Source organism: Pseudophryne corroboree, chromosome 5 (assembly GCF_028390025.1).
Source record: "Pseudophryne corroboree isolate aPseCor3 chromosome 5, aPseCor3.hap2, whole genome shotgun sequence".
In the NCBI taxonomy this organism is placed as follows: domain Eukaryota; kingdom Metazoa; phylum Chordata; class Amphibia; order Anura; family Myobatrachidae; genus Pseudophryne; species Pseudophryne corroboree.
In genome coordinates, this window is record NC_086448.1 from 715,408,329 (window position 1) to 715,427,147 (window position 18,819).

The 18,819-nt window shown below is 39.4% G+C and overlaps 1 long non-coding RNA gene across 2 annotated transcripts in view; it reads right to left on the minus strand.

Annotated features, from left to right (window-relative positions):
* LOC134929359 (uncharacterized) overlaps positions 1 to 18,819 on the minus strand; it is a 107,472-nt gene that overhangs the window by 55,075 nt on the left and 33,578 nt on the right. Inside the window, exons 2-3 of one of the 2 annotated variants that reach the window (XR_010178505.1) lie at positions 5,983 to 6,146; positions 4,971 to 5,140 (exon numbers count right to left, since the gene is read on the minus strand). This is a non-coding gene — a long non-coding RNA (uncharacterized LOC134929359). Of the gene's footprint in view, positions 1 to 4,970; positions 5,141 to 5,982; positions 6,147 to 18,819 lie in introns of those variants that run through there. The other variant, XR_010178504.1, reaches the window with a different exon arrangement.

Sequence of the window (18,819 nt, forward strand, 5' to 3'; positions counted from 1 at the left end):
TCCTTTGGCACATGGGGAAAACATGAGACATAGAGGAGTAATTGTACTTTCCTAGCTAAACTGGTATGATGTTATTGTTTGGCGTACCCCCACTCACGATAATATGGAGCAGGTTACACACATCAAGGTATCTTTATATTTTCCCACATCAAGTTCAAGGTTTAGAAATAATCCTGGGTGTCGTACCCCAACTCACACAGAAATAGAAATCTGGACTCCTATCAAGGTTTCTTTTTGTCATCCTCTCAAAAACAGTTCATGAAAATGTATCTTCAATATGTAATGGCCTCATTCACATGAAAATGAGAAAGAATATCCAATGTGCAGTAATTTCTTTATCATATGTCATGTATAAAATTTACACCAAATAATTATTTCAGTGCTTTTATTCCACCATGTGAAATATCCTTATGATTTCATATACACCATCAATCAGTGGGCCCTTCACCCAAATGCTAATACGGTGTGCGTACCCCTCACTCACACAATAAATGTGGGGGAAACTCATATAGCGGTATCTTTGTATAGTAAGAAAAGATGTATCTAGCGGGCGTACCCCAACTCACAAGTAGGTGTGAAAACTGAATCCCATCAAGGTATCTTTATCCAGTCTTTTACTCCACCACTGGTATCAAGCACGGAAAAACCTATATAGCACTTTGCAGTAGAAAACACGTGACCTCCAAACACCAATTCAAAGTGAAAAAAGGTTCAACAGGATCTTTCCTCCTCATAAATCATGTGAATCACAAACATGTGTAAACAAATGTTCCACAAAACTTATTAAAAAACAAATAGGAAAAATAAAAAAGTCCATAGGAATATATCTAAAAAAAATTCTTTAAAAGTAAAAAACATGTAAAGACGTTCCCATCAATTGTAAACAAAAGTCCATAAAAAAATTATTCCGTTGGAAAAATGGCTACTCAGACAGACCACTGTGTACAGTAATATATGATGAGGGTATAAAACAGGTCACTTTATACATAGTGAGGATATTTTCATTAAAAATAAAAATATCCTTTGGAATACAATCTTCTTACCATTTCTGTCAACATTGGGTGGGGTCCCTTTAAAATGTTTGCTATGGGGCTCATAGAATTCTAGCTACGCCCCTGCATAGCACTAGTAAATGTTTGCTGCTCCTGCTAATCTAATGACTGATCTTGATCTATATAGACTCTCAGAGTTTATTTTTATTAATGCAGTGGTACAGCATCTGTTTATTAAACACACAAGTTGTACAAAAGTGATAAAAAAAAGCACCTGTGAGTTAATGTATTAGGAGCATAATATTGTTGATATTTGCTTTGGTGGTCTAATGACTTTGCTCTCAGACAAAAAAAAAACCCACAGTGGCTTAATGCTGCTCTTGTATTAGAAAAATAATATAGTTGATAATTACCCTGGAAGTCCAGTGACTTTGCTCTCAGGCCATCATCTACGGTGAAATGGCACCTGAATCAACGAGGGAGGGACTTATATTAAATCCAAAACACATGAGATTCCACACCAAGAAGATTAAGTTTTGCCTGATTTTGGAATTCGAGCCTGGCAGGAAAACCCAAAGTAAGGATTAAATTCCCTCAGATCCCGGATGTTCAGGTGGGCTCGGATTTCAGAGAACCAAACCCGCTCATCTATAAAGCTTGCTTGAGCAAGGTCCACTTCAAATTTGGCCACTATGTCATGCTTGATGTTAAACTGGTAGACTATTACATACGATGACTGACCATCGATAAATGTGAGAAAACATTTCTTCCTTTCTGCATTTTTCTCTGTTCTTCGCTCTACACAATCCAGTTTGTATCCTAACTAATTACATCCCCTCTGTACAGTGTATACATAGCTTTACATATTTTCTCTACCTTCACTTTCACATCCTCCTGACCTTATACAAACTTCCTTGTCTGACTGGATCATACAGCCCACTAAGAACTCCTACAGTTTGGCTGGACCAATATGCAATATGAAGCACTTACCCTATTTTATGAATGCCTATTTTCCTATAGGATGTACACTTGCGAGCAGGACCCACACAACCTTATGTCTTTCTCTTATTACCAGTCTTATTTTATTACTATTTTTTCCCAATTGTGAAGCACAACAGAATATTCTAGCACTAAATACGCAACTGTTAATAATTAAATAAATAAATAAATAATATATATTACAATTTTAAGTTGTGAATGTTTTAAGATGGCTTTTAGATATATGTTTCCTTGTGATTTCTGCAAACAGCTAAAACATTACTTCATCTGTTACACCAATCATTCCTGATAATCTTCGTGATCTGTTTAGTAGTTAGCCTCCCTATTCCTATGTCCTAAATACTGTGTCTGTGCTTCAAAAAAATGCAGTTCGCATATCAATCTTGGTTGGTAGAGTTGACTGCTTCTTTGGATTGTGCTTTGGCTGGTATTACCCAGAGTTGTTTCCTTTAACAGGAATGTTAATTTACGATAGTGCACTGATCATCCTCATAAAGTAACTTGCTTTCTCAGTTAATGACTGACAATATGTTGTTTTCAAGACAAGGTGCATATAGTACATTATTTACTGATAGATCTTTAAGAGTGATGATTTTAGAGTTGACTGGAGTGAAGGTACATTTCTCATAATTTTTTATGCATAGTCATTAGTTATGGACATACCTTCCAACTTTGTAAATTGGCAATGCAGGACTCTTTGGGTTCCGAAGGGTCCCACATGGATGAAAGGGGGTGGGGCTTCATGAAAGTGGGCAGGGCTTCACAAAAAGGGATGAGGCCTCACAGGACCCCCCAATCACAACACTCAATATGCTGGGCTGCCCCCAGGCTCCCTCCGGCACTGTGACTAGATGCCATGGGACTTATCTGCTTAATGCAGGACAGTTGGGAGGTATGGTTATGGTAACTTTTTCCATCTAAATTTGGCTCTAGCTATCACTGTACAGGCTGTGCTAGAAAAAATTACAGGAGCTAATTGGTTAGTACTCTCCACTTTATCTCTTTCCAAGCTTTGGTACATCTCCCAAAAATTAGAGCTGTTATCATTATCAACATTGCTCATTGCTTTGAAAATTATGTTTAAACAGTGGTGTTAAATGCAACCTGAAGTAATGTCATCCAGCTTTTTAGTGCATTTGGTCTTTGGCTGATTGTTTTGTTTCTTCAGCAGGTTCATTCCTGGCTTTCCAAACTCGCAAGTTGACCTTTAGCTGTCTAGGGGTTCTATGCCCTAAGCCTTGGAGAAAGATAAAGTACAGTCAATCAGCTCCTAATAGCCATGTTACAGGCTGTTGTTGAAAAATGACAGTTAGGATCTGGTTGGTTGGACTTTATCTCTCTCCACTTATCTCTCTCCAAGGCTTAGTACATGGACCACAAGGTCTCTTGAATGCAAAATAATCACATTGAGTCTTTAATGCTGATTCTGCTCATGCTTACACTATAATTGCTTTCACACTCTGTTGTTCCCTGAGTAAGTAGACATGGGGGTATATTTACTAAGATTCTCTTTTCTGCCGATTTCAGCCAAGATCAATCTAGGCTGACATCGGCAGTGTGAGAATGCAACTTTTTGAGAAAAAAACACTGTAATTTACTAAACTACCATGTTTTTTACATTTGAATTCACCGATTTCGGTGTAATTCACATTGCCGGCAGTGTTTTATGGGAGAGAATAGTAAAACATTACCGGACTTTACACAATGAAGCCCAGCCGGATCAGTGAGATACATGCAGGGCCTCATTGTGTACAGTATTGAAATAGTTAAAAACAAAAAAATTGTGTGGGGTCCCCCCTGCTAAGCATAACCAGCCACGGGCTCTTTGAGCTGATCCTGGTTGTTTAAATACCTGGAAAAAATATAATAGGGTCCCCTAGTCTCTCACATTCCAATCTACTTTTTCATATGTGCAGTATTTCATTATTATTATTATTATTATTATTATTATTTCATCATCATTATCCTCATCATCATCATCATCATCATCATTATTATCATCATCCACTATGCTAATGGGGATGGTACTTCATACCATCCCCCCTCTCTATCCTTATTCCTGAACAGCCAAATACACACTTTTATGACTTTGTTATAGTACATATTGGTATGATTGTGTTTACACTTTTACTTTTCTTCTTCTTCTTCTTCTTCTTCTTCTTATTATTATTATTATTATTATTATTATTATATGGCATTAATAATCGAAAGACAGCAAAAGGCAAAATACAAGTATTTTTAAGTAAATTCATTTAAAATACCTTCTTCATGTCAGCTAATGCTTAGTATCCCACTACATATCTTGGCAGTATACGGTATGACTAAGTGAGGAATTCAATTAGCAGTGGTAAATTTTTCCATGAAAAACATTGGTTCTTCCTAATTTATTGACCAATGTTTTTTTCAGGCAATTCAATGAATGCCCTTTTTTATCATAGAAAATGTAATAATTTTCATATGAAAATACACAGAATTTGGGATAAGTTCCCGCACCCATGTGTTTTCATGATCTTAGGCAAGAAAAAATGGCCCTTATCAGGGATTTTGTTACTCCTGCCTCTAGGCAGGTGAAACAAAAAACCCCTGACAATACCAGCTATCAACGTCAATTGAACTAACCCCCAGGATCAATTTACTGCAGCTAACTGAATTACCCCTTATTGTTTTACTTTATTTACCCTTAATAAAATTTACACTGCAATGATATTAACACTGAAAATTGTTACCTTAAAGTACTGTGTAGTTGTGTTTGTGTTCACACTAAGGGTGTATAAGATCCTGCTTCAAATGGAATCAAAATGAATAATAGACAACCAATCAGAGTATTTCATTTTGTAGTTGTAACAGTTATTTTGACTTTAAGTATAATGGATTTTGGGGTTTGTTTTGTTTGTGAGTTAAGGTTTGTCTGTGTTTTTGAAACTTTAAAAGACATTTTTAGCAAAGTATATTATAGTTAATGTTAACAATTACCTTCAACCTGCTTATCAAATCAGGAAAAGCAAGCTCACTAAGTCGAAAACAATAGTTAAAATTGAGTGACTTCGATGTCCGGAATGACTTAACAGCGGCTTAGTGATGGCATTAAGTCCCTCTTAAAAAATATATTGTGCATAAAGCCAAGGGGCATGTTGCATCACAGGACATAACTGTTAGGAGAGCATTAAAGAAAAAAAACACAATAGTTTGAAAAAAATGAATACACTTTAAGAACCTTCTTTTTAAAATATTATTACAATCAGTTAAAATAAAATGAAAAAACTTTTTTAAAGTTAAAAAGTTGCCATATAATCAATGAAATTAAATAATCAAAATAAATTATTGTGTCTAGTTTGATGAGCAACAAATATTTTTTCTACTTTTGCTACAAGAAAAGTGGTGTTAAAGAGGCTGGCATGACATGTAAAATCACAAAAGCTCAAAAAAGAATAATACTCATGTATGATTGGCATATACAGCACTTTAAAAATATACAAAAATAGACTAAAAGCAAACAAATATTTTCTACTTTAATAACTCAACCTTATTACAGCTCTAAGTGATTTCTGATCATGTATTTATCAATGTTGTAGACCCATTTCATTGTCATAATTCTATCATTTTAAGTTTTATGTAATCTTATTGCATATAAAATGATAACGCAAAAGAATTATATTTCTGTAGTGTCTGCAATTGTTAGTTTCCAGTCTGTGGAAAGCTTTCTAATACTGACATCTGCATGTGGTAGAAAGGTTCTAGAATCTTTAATATACAATTGTATGCTTTGTTTTAAATACATTGAAAAATATCACTGTAATCACATTTTACAATTACAAGAAAAACTAATTATACTTCTCAATAGTTCAGCCTCTTAGATTTGATTATTGACTAACATATTACCTGTTGGATTAAGTGAGCTTGTATAGAAATACATTATTTGCTCTCGGTCGGTACACTGTGCATTTTGTGTAAAGATTTTCAATTTATAAAAAGAGCTGTTAAACAGGCTTACCATTCCAGTACCGTCCTTATAGATCCAATAAATATATTATTATTGTTGCAACTTTGGCGTGATTAATGCTGTGTACTTTGATTCTGCAGGTGGTGCTTTGATCTTGCATTCTTTCTGTATATTTATGAGTCAATCAAAAAATTATGTAGGATTGAGCACTGCACCTGCAGATGACAGAGAAAAATTATTACCATACAATAAGTAATTTTGTTATGCAGCTAATCACAGAGATCTGCTTTAAGATTTATATTCACTATTAACTTTGCTAACTTTTTGCACATTTATTCTAGTAAAAAAAATTAACTCCTTTATGACCAGAGGTTGTTTGCATCATAATGACCAGAACAGTTTTTGTGTTATTATACATTCACCAGGAATAAAATTTTTATTTCAAAGTCAAATTAAGTGTACTGTATGTTTTAATGTTTTCATCAGAAGATTTATAAATGTATTTATCCATACAGTACTGTATATAGTGTAGAAAGTATTTGTCTGTGTTATGGGCATTTTTTGTGGTAAAATGGGAAATTAAAGTAGTTAAATTAATTTATGGCAAGCAATTTAATCTGACCTTGTGCAACTAAACTTTGTACTCATGCCCACATCAAAATTTATTCTAAAATAGACCTGGTTTTATTCTCTTCAACCATCTCTCTCACGTAACCTATTGTCTTCCGGAAAATGATCAAATCCAAGGTCGGATCACTCTATGGCCATTTCTCTCATCAACAACTTAGACTCTAGGACTGGTAGGCCCTCAGGGAGACTGAATGAAAGCCTCCTGAATACTCCAAATTTCCAGTTCGCAATTTTGTATTGTCTTCGGACATACCATTCCCCACTCAGGATTCTCCCTGTTCGACCTAATGTCAGAGGCCCTTATGGTAGTAGTCAGGGGACTACAGTAAGCTATGCAAACAACAATTACTACACATCACCAGTTAGCTTCAACATCTAGAACAGATTCATATACTCCGCCCCACACAATTTTCAATTGTTATCATTCACACGTTGGGACCTTAACATTTTACTTGCTGAAAAAAAAAATCTCTAGGATGGCTTAAACAGCGCTTCTACGATAAAAGCAATAAAGTAGATTCCATACTGGCTTGGAAACTTAAAAAGCATATTGCTTCTTTCAACATCCCCATGATCTGAGACTTCCTTATCCCTCAGTATAAACCCTCCAAGATTAATGACATCTTTAAATCTGACTACCAAACAATTTACATCTAAAACCCACTGGGCCCTTCTGACTATGACCCCCTCCCTGCAGTTCACAATTACCTCTCAGTTTGTTCTTTACCAAGCCTAACCATGACAAATTGTCTTCCCTCAACCTACCCATCAATGAGGAGGAAAGTCTTTCTGCTATTGAAGCACAGAAACCTTCTAAAGCACCGAAGCCAGTTCAGTTCCCAATGTCCTACTATAAGACTTTCCATTCAGTCCTCGTTTCACCCCTGACTGATATGTTATTATTATTATTATTATTATTATTATCCTTTATTTATATGGCGTCACAAGGGTTCCGCAGCACCCAATTACAGAGTACATATGCACATAATCAAAACAGAAAAACAGTGACTGACAGTTGAAGACAATATCAGACAAGTACAGGGCAACTAAGCATAACTACATCAGTAGACGACACTGAGATAAGTATCAAGGTGGCCGAGAACTGCAGGATTTGGGCAGTTGAGGATTATTAAAGTAAGAAAAGGATAATCACATGAGGGAAGAGGGCCCTACTCATGAGAGCTTACATTCTAAAGGGGAGGGGCATACAGACAGGGGTGACACAGAAGGGGTAGGCCGAGCATGGGAGAGAGGGTTAGGATGAGATTTGGATGCATTGTTTTAAATACAGTTTTGTGTTCATAGCTATATTTCCTTCATGTCTAATTCTCAAAAATCATTCTCCAAATAAACAATCTAGCAAAACACATTTTCGTAAGGGAAATTATAAAAATAAAAAAGTAAGGTCGACTTCTGATGTGCTTGGCTGTACACTGTGTGCTCTTTTGTATCAATAAACCAACTCGTTTTCTGAAACTTCTACTAAAATTACTGTGTTGCTCAAGGGAAAAACTAATTGGAATAGTGCTGACAGTGGTGTGTGTCTGAGCGTGTGTATAAACTTACTAAATGATAGATTAATATCTGCAATATATGTTTTAAATCTATTGTGCGATTATTTCGGATAGTTGTTTCACTTCCTACTTACATTTTATTCCTTTATCTAGAGGCAAAATGTTTGCAGCTTATTCTTGCTGATACAGGTATTATTGTGAGCCATTCATTTAATACGGATGAGAAAATATTATTTTGTTTATTAAAGGTGGGATTTATTTTTTTATTTTCTTCACGTAAGTAATAATATTGTTGTTGCTCTGGAAATTTCTTATAGACAAATTATTTTATTATATGAATGTACAGGGTAGAGTCAGCACAAATAGATAGATATTTTCTGGCACACACACACACACACACACACACACACACACACACACACACACACACACAGTGAGGGGTCTGCCGGGTGGGAGGTGCACTGTGTGTGGTCCTTTATTATATCATTGTGGCTTCTTCCCTGCTATACAGAGCCATGACTACCGACATTGTAACAGCAAAAAAAGGTAGAAACAACCTTGCGCTTATAACACACTAAATGGCAGCAAGTTTCAAACACATAGAGTACACCCAAATCCTCTAATATGAACTATACACCAGTAGAGGTTTGAAACTAGTGCTGTGATGAATCCTTAATTATATATAAGGTCTTGAATATAAGGTATAGAGTAAAACACACTGGGAGGCGGAGGTGTATTCAATCTTCTCCAACAGCTGTGATGCTCATAATCTTTTCTAATTACAATGGAACTTACATAGCATTCCTTTCCCGAGTGCATGTAAAGGTATCTTTTAAACAGACATCCCATCCACACTTGAATACAGTCGGAGGTATCACAAAAAGATTCACTTACATATAATTTCTGTCTCGAATGCATGCAGCATTATCTTTTGGTCTTCTGGTCACATACACATGGATCAATTTTAAGTTTTCCAAAAAGATATTTTAATGATTAAAAGTTCTAAATAAAATCCCAAAAGACGGAACAGGGAATCACAGTAGGTGCCAGTTACGCCTGGAGTGAATTAGATCTTTGAGGACTCAAACACACGTTCCGGCTGCAGACTCGGATGCCGTGGTATAGATGGTTAGAAAGTCCGGGTTCTCTTAGGTAGCTTTTCCGACACAATTACTGGTCCCCCACACGAACGGCTTCAACGCGTTTCTGGGAATCCTTCTTGACAAAGAGGAAAGGATTCCTAGACACCATCTATTACCTCCCCCAATCACCTCTCTCTGCCCCTATTCCTCCCCTGTGTGACTGCACTTTCATTGTCCTGTCTCTAACACTATCCCCCCTCTCTCTCTTTCTTTCGCTCATTGCACCACCCAAACTGGCCAGTGCCTCCCCAGACATTGACCTCACCGCACGTCACTGCCAACCGTTAATTAATTATAACTTTTACTTCAAAATACTCATTCATGTATGTAAATCTTGAAGGTAAGGGAGCCACAACACAACTTGTTTTCATGTGTCACATTAGAATACTTTTTAATGTCTCAATGACACTAAATTATACATGCATACACTGTAAGTTTTCATTCATATATAAACTGCACTTAAACAGCTCAGAAAACTGATTGAATGTAATTTCCTACAATAAATTACTGACATTACAGATATTTAAGCATTATACAGTTTTTCAAGGATAAAAGGGATACATTTGGAAATTTTCTTAAAATGCTCTGTCTGCAACCTTTGAGATTCAATAGAACATCTTGTGATACATAACAAAATGCGTTGCACATTATTGTGGCTATCTTGTGTTCAATAGAGTTTCCCCATTTGAGAAGAAGCAAACTAGGTGCATGATATCACAAAGTAAGCTTTGAGCTGTATCTTTACAAATTTTCAAAGTTCTTGAGAAACCTTTAGGGCCAGATGTACTAAGCCTCGAAAAGTGATAAAGTGAAGAGTGATACACTAGCAACCAATCAGCTTCTAACTGCCATTTTTCAAACAGGGCCTGTGACATGGCAGTTAGGTGCTGATTGGCTGGCACTTTATCACTCTCCACTTTATCATTTTTTAAGGTTTAGCACATCTGGCACCTTGTCTTAAAACCCTTTCTCTTTATATAATGAAGAATTGTTCAGAGTATTTGTAGATTGTATCTTCCGTGTTTTTTCACTGTGCACACCAGTAATGGATTTATCGCTTGGCAACATAGGTGGCCTCTTAGTGCCTGGCAGATCCCAGGGGGCCCATCTACAGGGCTGTATCAAGGAGGTCAGCCTGCCAATCTCTATTATTATTTTACATGGCCTCCAATAGCAGTTGCTCTGTTTTGCAAGACAGGCAGCCCGCTGACATCTGTCATGGCAAGCACAGTGGAGGTATGCAAGACGCTGCTGCCTGTTGGAGGGTGAGTGTCCTCGGGGTGGCCGGGGAGTGGGCTGAGTGTCCCTGATGGAGCAGCGCATGTGACAGCTGTACTGACTACCCAACTTTGAGGGTGAGAAGTGGGAGACTGGGAATACTGGGATCGTGGCCAAGGACATGTGGTGGGGGGTAGTGACATGAGCGCAGATCCTGTCTCTCCAGGCCCTGGGGCCCAGTTGTAGCTGGGGGAGGGGGTGAGGGTAAAAAGAATGGGGTGATGATTTGGAGCGATGGGGAGGGAGAGAAGTGCAGTGAGTGCAGGGGTGTGTGGGGCCATAGGCTGGGGGTGATATCAGCAAAACTGGATAAAGGGGAGGGTGAGTCCCTCAAGATGGAGATGATGGAGGCCACATTTGGTAAAGGGCTGCCAGGGCCACAGGCTTGGGGTAATGGGGGCTACACTAGGTTTTCAGGATTAGCCAACGCATGCTTTTTTATGCTAGGCAGCGCTGAGCACCTTCAGCAGACAGCTTAGATACTGCCCAACTCCCACTACTCCAGACTGTGTAGCTGCATGGCTGTGTGCAGGATGTACTGTTATTCAACTGACTGTGGCATAGTTCATTCACCTGAGGCCGTGGTTTTGCTGTGTATGCAGCCCACGCTGTGGTTATTCAGTTTGGAGAGAGTCTAGTGTGCCAAAATAGTATATTCTGTAATGGAAGGAGGTGGAGTTGTAGGGGAGGAGCAGCACAGTGCATCTAGAAGAAAAGGGACTGACCATGTACTGTTGGTGACCCAATGCAGTGCCACATCCTCAATTGCCACATTATAGCACTAGTGCCAAGGTTTGTCTGCCCTTCTTCTACAACTTGCCTAAAGTATCTAAATATTATTTATCTAGTACAATACGGTACATATAATAAAAGCATAATTTGTAAAAATGTAAAGCATTTCAGCTAGAGATGTGCGCCATCCAAAATCTTGGGTTTTGGGTTTGTGTTTTGAATCTGTATTGGTTGTTCCCCAACCACCCTTGTGGGTTTTGGTTTTGGATCTGAAATCTTTTTTTTTTAGAAAAAATCATAAAAACAACTAAAATCACAGAATTTCTGCCTGTTTTTATTCCTACAGTATTATTAACCTCATTGACATTCATTTCCAGTCAATTTTGACCAACTTTCAGCTCACAATAATCTTTTCATCCATTATAGACCAAAGCCTGCAGCGAGCTGGCTGGTTACTGACTGACAGAGCAGTGGCACAAACATACGGCAGTTTATAGCACATCTCTGAAACATTGCCAAACAGCAGTACAGAAATGAAAAGTGGTGCAAAATGGAATTGTCAATGGGCCCTCCCTCCTACCCTTATGTTGAATATTAAAAAGGACATGCATAGCGTAACAAACAAAGTGCTTCAGTGACGGGGACTGGCATTTTTGTGACTGAAGTACCTGCTTTGTTTAGGCCCCCATAAAATAATTGTTGGGGATGGACTACTGCTGATCACTAATGAGGAGGTTGATGATGAGGGTGTTAATTACATTATGATCTTGTAAAATAAATTTCATGAATTCACTGCAAATGACATAACATGGAGGAGCTGCCCAGATGGCTAACATTCCTTCCTCTACTAACTTTGGCCTCATAAATGGAGCAGAGGCTTTCACAATCATTGTCAGGATTTGTGGAAAAATAATTCCACACTCAAGAGGTGGCTTTTTGGTCTTATGCCCAGGCATCACAATGGCTTTCTTTTTATCACGGGCAAGAACTGCAGCCATTGGTGGCTTTCTTACACACATTACATAAATGTAACATCATCATCAACATCCTCAGTGTCAGATAGTAGTAATATACACATATCCTCCTCATCCTGTTCCACTTCTACACATGAATCCTCAATTTCAATTATGTTCTCATCGCCATTTTTACTGATCCCCACATTTGCAGAAATGGTGGAAGGAGGTGAAAGAGACTTCTCTATGAGGACAGTGGCAGAAATGTCAGACACATAGCTAAATTGGACACCCCTAAATGTTCCTCAGGAATGTGCGACGGTTCTGTATGCACAGTTTGATCAGCTGCTTTATTTGTTTTCATTTTTTTGACACCTCTTCTAGACTCTGAGTGAAAAGTTCTTGTAACATCATGAGAGGCAGAAGACGATGCCTCACTGACAGTTGCAGAACCACCACTAATAAATAAAGGCCAAGGCCTGAGTCTTTCCTTGCCACTTTGTATGGAGAATGGCACATTGCCAATTTTATGTTTCTCTGTAGCTAACTTTCCTTTTGATATTATTTTCTTTACCAATGTATAAATATATTGCTTCTTTGATTTTACATGCCCTGACTTAATCCCTCTATGCCTCTGGTCATCGATGGACAGACAGATCACCCATAGGTGGGCAGAGCACCCCTTGTCAGATACACCAGACTGCACCCCTGGACTGATTCTTATACGACACATCAGCCCCTGGATGTACACACTGTATACTGGGTTTTAACATTGGAGAATCCAACAGCAGGATGATTAGATTTTGCATTGTTTTGGGATCCGAGTCTGGCTTGAAACCCCAAGCTGGACTTGGATCATGAAGTTTGAGTGGGTCCAGTTCTCAGAAATCCAGACCTGTTCATATCTAATTTCCACTCATGTGGACATAAAGCTCTAGGTAGGACAATTGGCAGTTGCAAGTTAGATCAACCACTGTAAGATTACATCAAGAAAATTATGGTTTACTGTTCACCTCAACTACCTTAGGCAAAACAAATCAGAAAATTGTCATTTAGGAAACTTCATTGTTTTCTGTCACATTATAATCCAGGTCATTGTCTTTAAAAATGTCATACCAGTACTGCCTTTAATATTCCTTAATTTAGGGAACTCTAATTCATCTGCAGGGTGTGCAGCATGCTCGCTATGTCGAACAAGTAACAGTGTTAGGTTACTCTAATGTCATTAGACTACATTAGTGCTTTTATTATTTCCTAGATAATGATTTTCCAAATTCAATTAAGAACAGGATGGCTGCTTAAAAGAGTTGTTTAATGTAAGATTTAAAATCAACTTTACATTTTGGAAATTTAATATTTAAATTTCACTGTTTGTTTCAACAATAAATTGAGGCTAATTGCATTATGTGTATCTCTTGCAATGAAAACACTGCAATGCATTTTAATGCACTCAGATGGAAATGTATTAAGCTCTCCTGCCATTTGATGGAATATGGTAATAAATAACTTTGTGAGTCCATAATTTAAAAAAATATTTCTAGAATCTACATTTTCCCGTGTTTTTAAATATTGACAGTTAATTATAGAAACCGTTGAAAAGATTTTACGTTAAAAAGTAGCCAGTTTCTAACTACCATTACATTGGGATTTCTGAGTCCCATGCTATACCATTAAAATTAAATAGGATTCATTTTCTCGAAGTGAGCATCTTAGTGCAGACCTTACAACTAAAGAAAGAGAATATCATTACCGGCCTTTTTTAATTTGCATAATGGGTTTATGCAGCAATAGAAATAGAACAGAACACCTAATACAGGAAGGAGCTTATTAAAAATGTATTATGTTCCAGCAGCTTGCTATAATGTTTATTCTTTTTTTTTCAGACTTTTTTTTTATGAGTGCTTGATAATGATGTAAGGATTTAAAAGACAAGAATGTATCTGTCAGAAAAAAAGAATAAGAAAGTGATATTTTGTTTTGTTTTCTTTTAACTACTAACAACAAAATAAATGCTTTAAATAAGATCTATCTACAGTATCTATCTATCTATCTATCTATCTATCTATCTATCTATCTATCTATCTATCTGGGATACAGTCAGAATATCGCCAGCAGGATCCTGATGGTCAGAGGGGTCTATTCATACCTGAACACAGCCGTGTGTCTGTACACAGCGGTTGCATTTGAAGAGTATGCACATGCACATTGGCTGCAGTGCGCCACCCTACACCTTTCAGCCGCATCCTGGAATCAGGATGGGTTCCTTTGAATCTCCATCTTCTGTTATTCCTTTTCATTGTTCTTTCCTATACATTTAGACCCCCAACTTGTAACCTTACCACTCTGCTGTTCTACTCTTTTGACTTTGGCATTCCTGCTCATTGCCCTAGATGGCCCGTCAGTGTTTTGCCGCTACTGAGGCCCTGGAACGATCAATACTGGTGGGTTTAGCGGCTGCTGAGCCAGTTCTAATTTTGGGCCCGGGCAGTGTTGGTTTTTTCTGTTTTCTCAGATGTGTCTCAGGTGTTACCTATGGAGAAGCTGCAACATGACATCCTAGGACACGCAACTGCATCATGCATCACCATTATATTTGAGTGTGCCTTGGCAATATTTAGATCTTGTTCAGCATGCCGCGAGTTGTAAAAGGTTGAAAATCTCTGCCCTAGATTCTAAGCTTCTTGGAACAGGGCCCTCTTCCCTCATGTTCTCACAGCCCTCTACTCTTACACTTCAATTACAGCTCTCTACTACTCAGTGACAGTCAATGGGGGTGATTCAGAGTTATTCGTAGCTGTGATAAATTTAGCACAGCTACGATCAGGCACACTGGCATGCGGTTGGATGCCCAGCAGAGGGCTAGTCCACCCCGCATGTCAGTCCCTGACCCGTTGCAGAAGTACAAAAGCATTGCACAGCAGCGATGCTTTTGAACTTCAGGAGTAGGTCCTGGTCAGCACATCTCCTGCACGCTGGCCGGGAGCTACTCATTGCTGCCTGGGTCACAACAGATGAGTGTAACATCACGCAGCTGCTGCGGCCCGTCCCCCACACCGTCCGGCCACGCCTGTGTTGGCCGGAACGTGCCCACAAAATGGCCACCAAACATGCTGCCCCCTCCCACCCAGTGACCGTCTCTGTCTATCAATCAGGCAGAGGCGATCACTGGGCTATGACAGCCGTCAGCTGTCTGGCATGTGCCGGCTCTGCAGTGTGCCGGCGCATGTGCACTTCTGACCTGATCGCTGTACTGCGATAAACATCAGCGTGCGATCAGGTCAGAATGACCCTCTATGTCTGCATTTCCTCCTGCTTGTGACTGTTCATCTCTTCCAATGGCTGCCTGCCCCCAGTAGTACACCGATTACTTCTTTGCTTCCTGATATCTCAATTGTATTTTGTACTGAGAACTGTGGTTCGAATTGTTACCTGTGCTCTATTTTAGTTTTCCGTGATGTTAAGTTCTGTATACCCTTTATTGTTCTAATGTGTGTTGTATGTATGGCGCTGCAAAACACTTGTGGCGCCTTATAAATAAATTGTAATAATAATAATTACCAGATGTGACTTGCTGACTACACTTTATTGATCATGCTAGGAACCAACTCAAGGGGCTGTGATCTGCATACTGGGTGATGCAAAGCCCAAACCTCCTTGTGGAGGTACGTGGTGAAAACCAGGGAAGGTGTGTGACGTCAGGTCTGGCCCCGATCAGCTCGTTCCGATCACACCATAGGAGTAAGTCCTGGGCTGTGCTAAGACTGCACACACTGGTAAAAACAATTTACTGGTGAGTGAGGTGTGAACGGATTTTCAGCTGTCCACTGACTGAGGGATTTTTTTGCAGCTCGGCATACATATGTGATCGCACACTTGCACGGCAAATATACACTCCCCTTGGGCGGTGACTATCTGATCGCAGGACAACAATTTTAGCAGCCTAGCAATCAGGTCTGAATCACCCCCTGTATCCAACCAGTACTGTATCTGACCTGGATTCCGTCTTTAGGTCGACAAGACTTAGGTCAACACTGTCTAGGTTAACCACTATTGGTCGACAGTAAGTAGGTCGACATGGTTTCTAGGTCGACAGGGACTCAAGGTCGACATTTACTAGGTCAACATGACAAAAGGTTGACATAAGTTTTTCAAAATTTTTGAACTTTTTTATACTTTACGATCCACATGGACTACAATTTGGAACAGTAACCTGTGCCAAACACAGCTGTAGTGGAGCGAGGCACCTTGTTCGAAGCATGGTGAGCGAAGCAAGCTATGGGAGAGGACACGGTGAACTAATTGGGGTTCCCGGTCACTCTATGAAGAAAACGACACCAAAAACAATAAAAAAAACTCATGTCAACCTACTTACTGTCGACCAATAGTGGTCAACGTAGACCCTGTCAGCCTAAGTCTAGTCTATCTAACATACCACACCCATCTGACCTGCACTGTATCTGACCTGCACTGTATGCAACACAGAAAGAGGGGTAGGCTGTGCTAAATTTCTACATATAACAACAATAACATCTGATAATAAAGATTTTAATGTTAAAAGTGAATTCACTTCAGTATAAAAATATGGACCATTAATGGTATGTTCCAATGAGCATTAAAAGATATACATAATGTAATAAGTAAACCAGGGTTACCCAATGAGCCAGGAATGGAAACAGTGTTGAAATAAGGAAGTCCGTTCCAGATTTGTTCCCCAATGATGAATGAGTCCAGCAATTTGTAGATTAGAGGAGGTGTGTATATAGCCAGTTGTAAGGCTTTGCCGCTAGAGGGTATGGTGCTCCAAGATGGCAAATGGTGAGCTCCTCTGAAGTGAATTCACTTTTAACATTAAAATCTTTATTATCAGATGTTATTGTTGTTATATGCAGAAATTTAGCGCAGCCTACCCCTCTTTCTGTTTATATATTTTGGGAGTGACTCCCCGTTGTTTATGGTTGCTGCTCGGCATAGCACCCCATATCTAAGCGCCCGAGAACCTTGGGTTATTCCTCTTCTCCACACTGTATGCAACACATATTGTATCCGATACACACTGTATCTGACCCGCACTGTAACTTGCCCTGTGTCTGGCCTACAGGTTGGGCACTGAGAACAGGCATGTGATGGGGGCATGTGGACTTGTTTAGGGGGAATCCACATCTGCTGTTGCTATTTTACACATGGTTTAGGGTTGTTTTCTTGCTGTTTGTTAACTACTACTACTTTTTAGAGATGAGCGTGTTCGGTTCTCAGAGAACCGAACCCTACTGGACTTCACTAACCGAGCCCGGGTCCGAGCCCGGTTCAGGTTTTCCCATCTGACTCAGAAACCAGAACAAGGCAAAACGTCATCATCCCACTGTAGGATTCTCACTGGGTTTGGATTCCATATAAGGAGCCGCACTTCGCTGCCATTTTCACTCCGGCATTGGAGAGTGTAGAGAGGACGTGTCTCCATCCTCAGTGTCCTGCATCAGTTCAGTGTTAGTGTCTATTGCTGCATCAGTCCAGTCACAGTGGTTAAGTCAGTGCTGCCATATGTTCAGTGCTGCTGTATAAGTCCAGTCCAGTAGTGCTGTGTTGTGCTGCATCAGTCCAGTGTTGGTGTCTTGTGCTGCATCAGTCAAGTCAAAGTGGTGGTGTCCTCTGCTGCCATATGTACAGTACTGCTGTATAAGTCCAGTCCAGTTGTGCTGTGTTGTCCTGCATCAGTCCAGTGGTGGTGTCTTGTGCTGCATCAGTCCAGTCACAGTGGTGGAGTCCTCTGCTGCCATATTTCCAGTGCTGCTGTATTAATACAGTCCAGTGGTGCTGTGTTGTGCTGCATCAGTCCAGTGGTGGTGTCTTGTGCTGCATCAGTCCAGTCACAGTGGTGGTGCCCTCTGCTACCATATATCCAGTGCTGCTGTATAAGTCCAGTCCATTGCAGTGGTGCTGTGTTGTCCTGCATCAGTCCAGTGGTGGCGTCCCTGTGCTGCTGTATATGTCCAGTAGTACTGCCGTATATGTCCAGTGATACTGCTGTATATGTCCATTGATACTGTTGTATATGTCCAGCGGTACTGCCGTATAAATCCAGTGATCCTGCCGTATAATTCCAGTGATCCTGATGTATAATTCTAGTTGTACTGACGTATAAATCCAGTGTTCCTGTCATATAATTCCAGTGGTACTGGCGTATAAATCCAGTGATCCTGCCGTATAATTCCAGTGAGCCTGCCTTATAATTCCAGTGGTACTGGCGTATAAGTCCAGTCCAGTAATACTACCATATATGTTCAGTGGTACTGCCATATAACTTTAGTGGTACAGCCATATAATTCCAGTGATCCTGCCATATAATTCCAGTGATCCTGCCATATACTTCCAATGGTACTGGCGTATAACTCCATTGATCCTGCCAAATAATTCCAAAGGTACTGATGTATATGTCCAGTCCAGTGATACTGCCCTATATGTCCAGTTGTACTGCCGTATATGTCCAGAGATACTGCCGTAAATGTCCATTGATACTGCCATATATGTCCAGCGGTACTGCCATATAAATCCAGTGATCCTGCTGTATAATTCCAGTGGTACTGGCATATAAATCCAGTCCAGTGATACTGCCGTATATGTCTAATGGTACTGCCATATAAA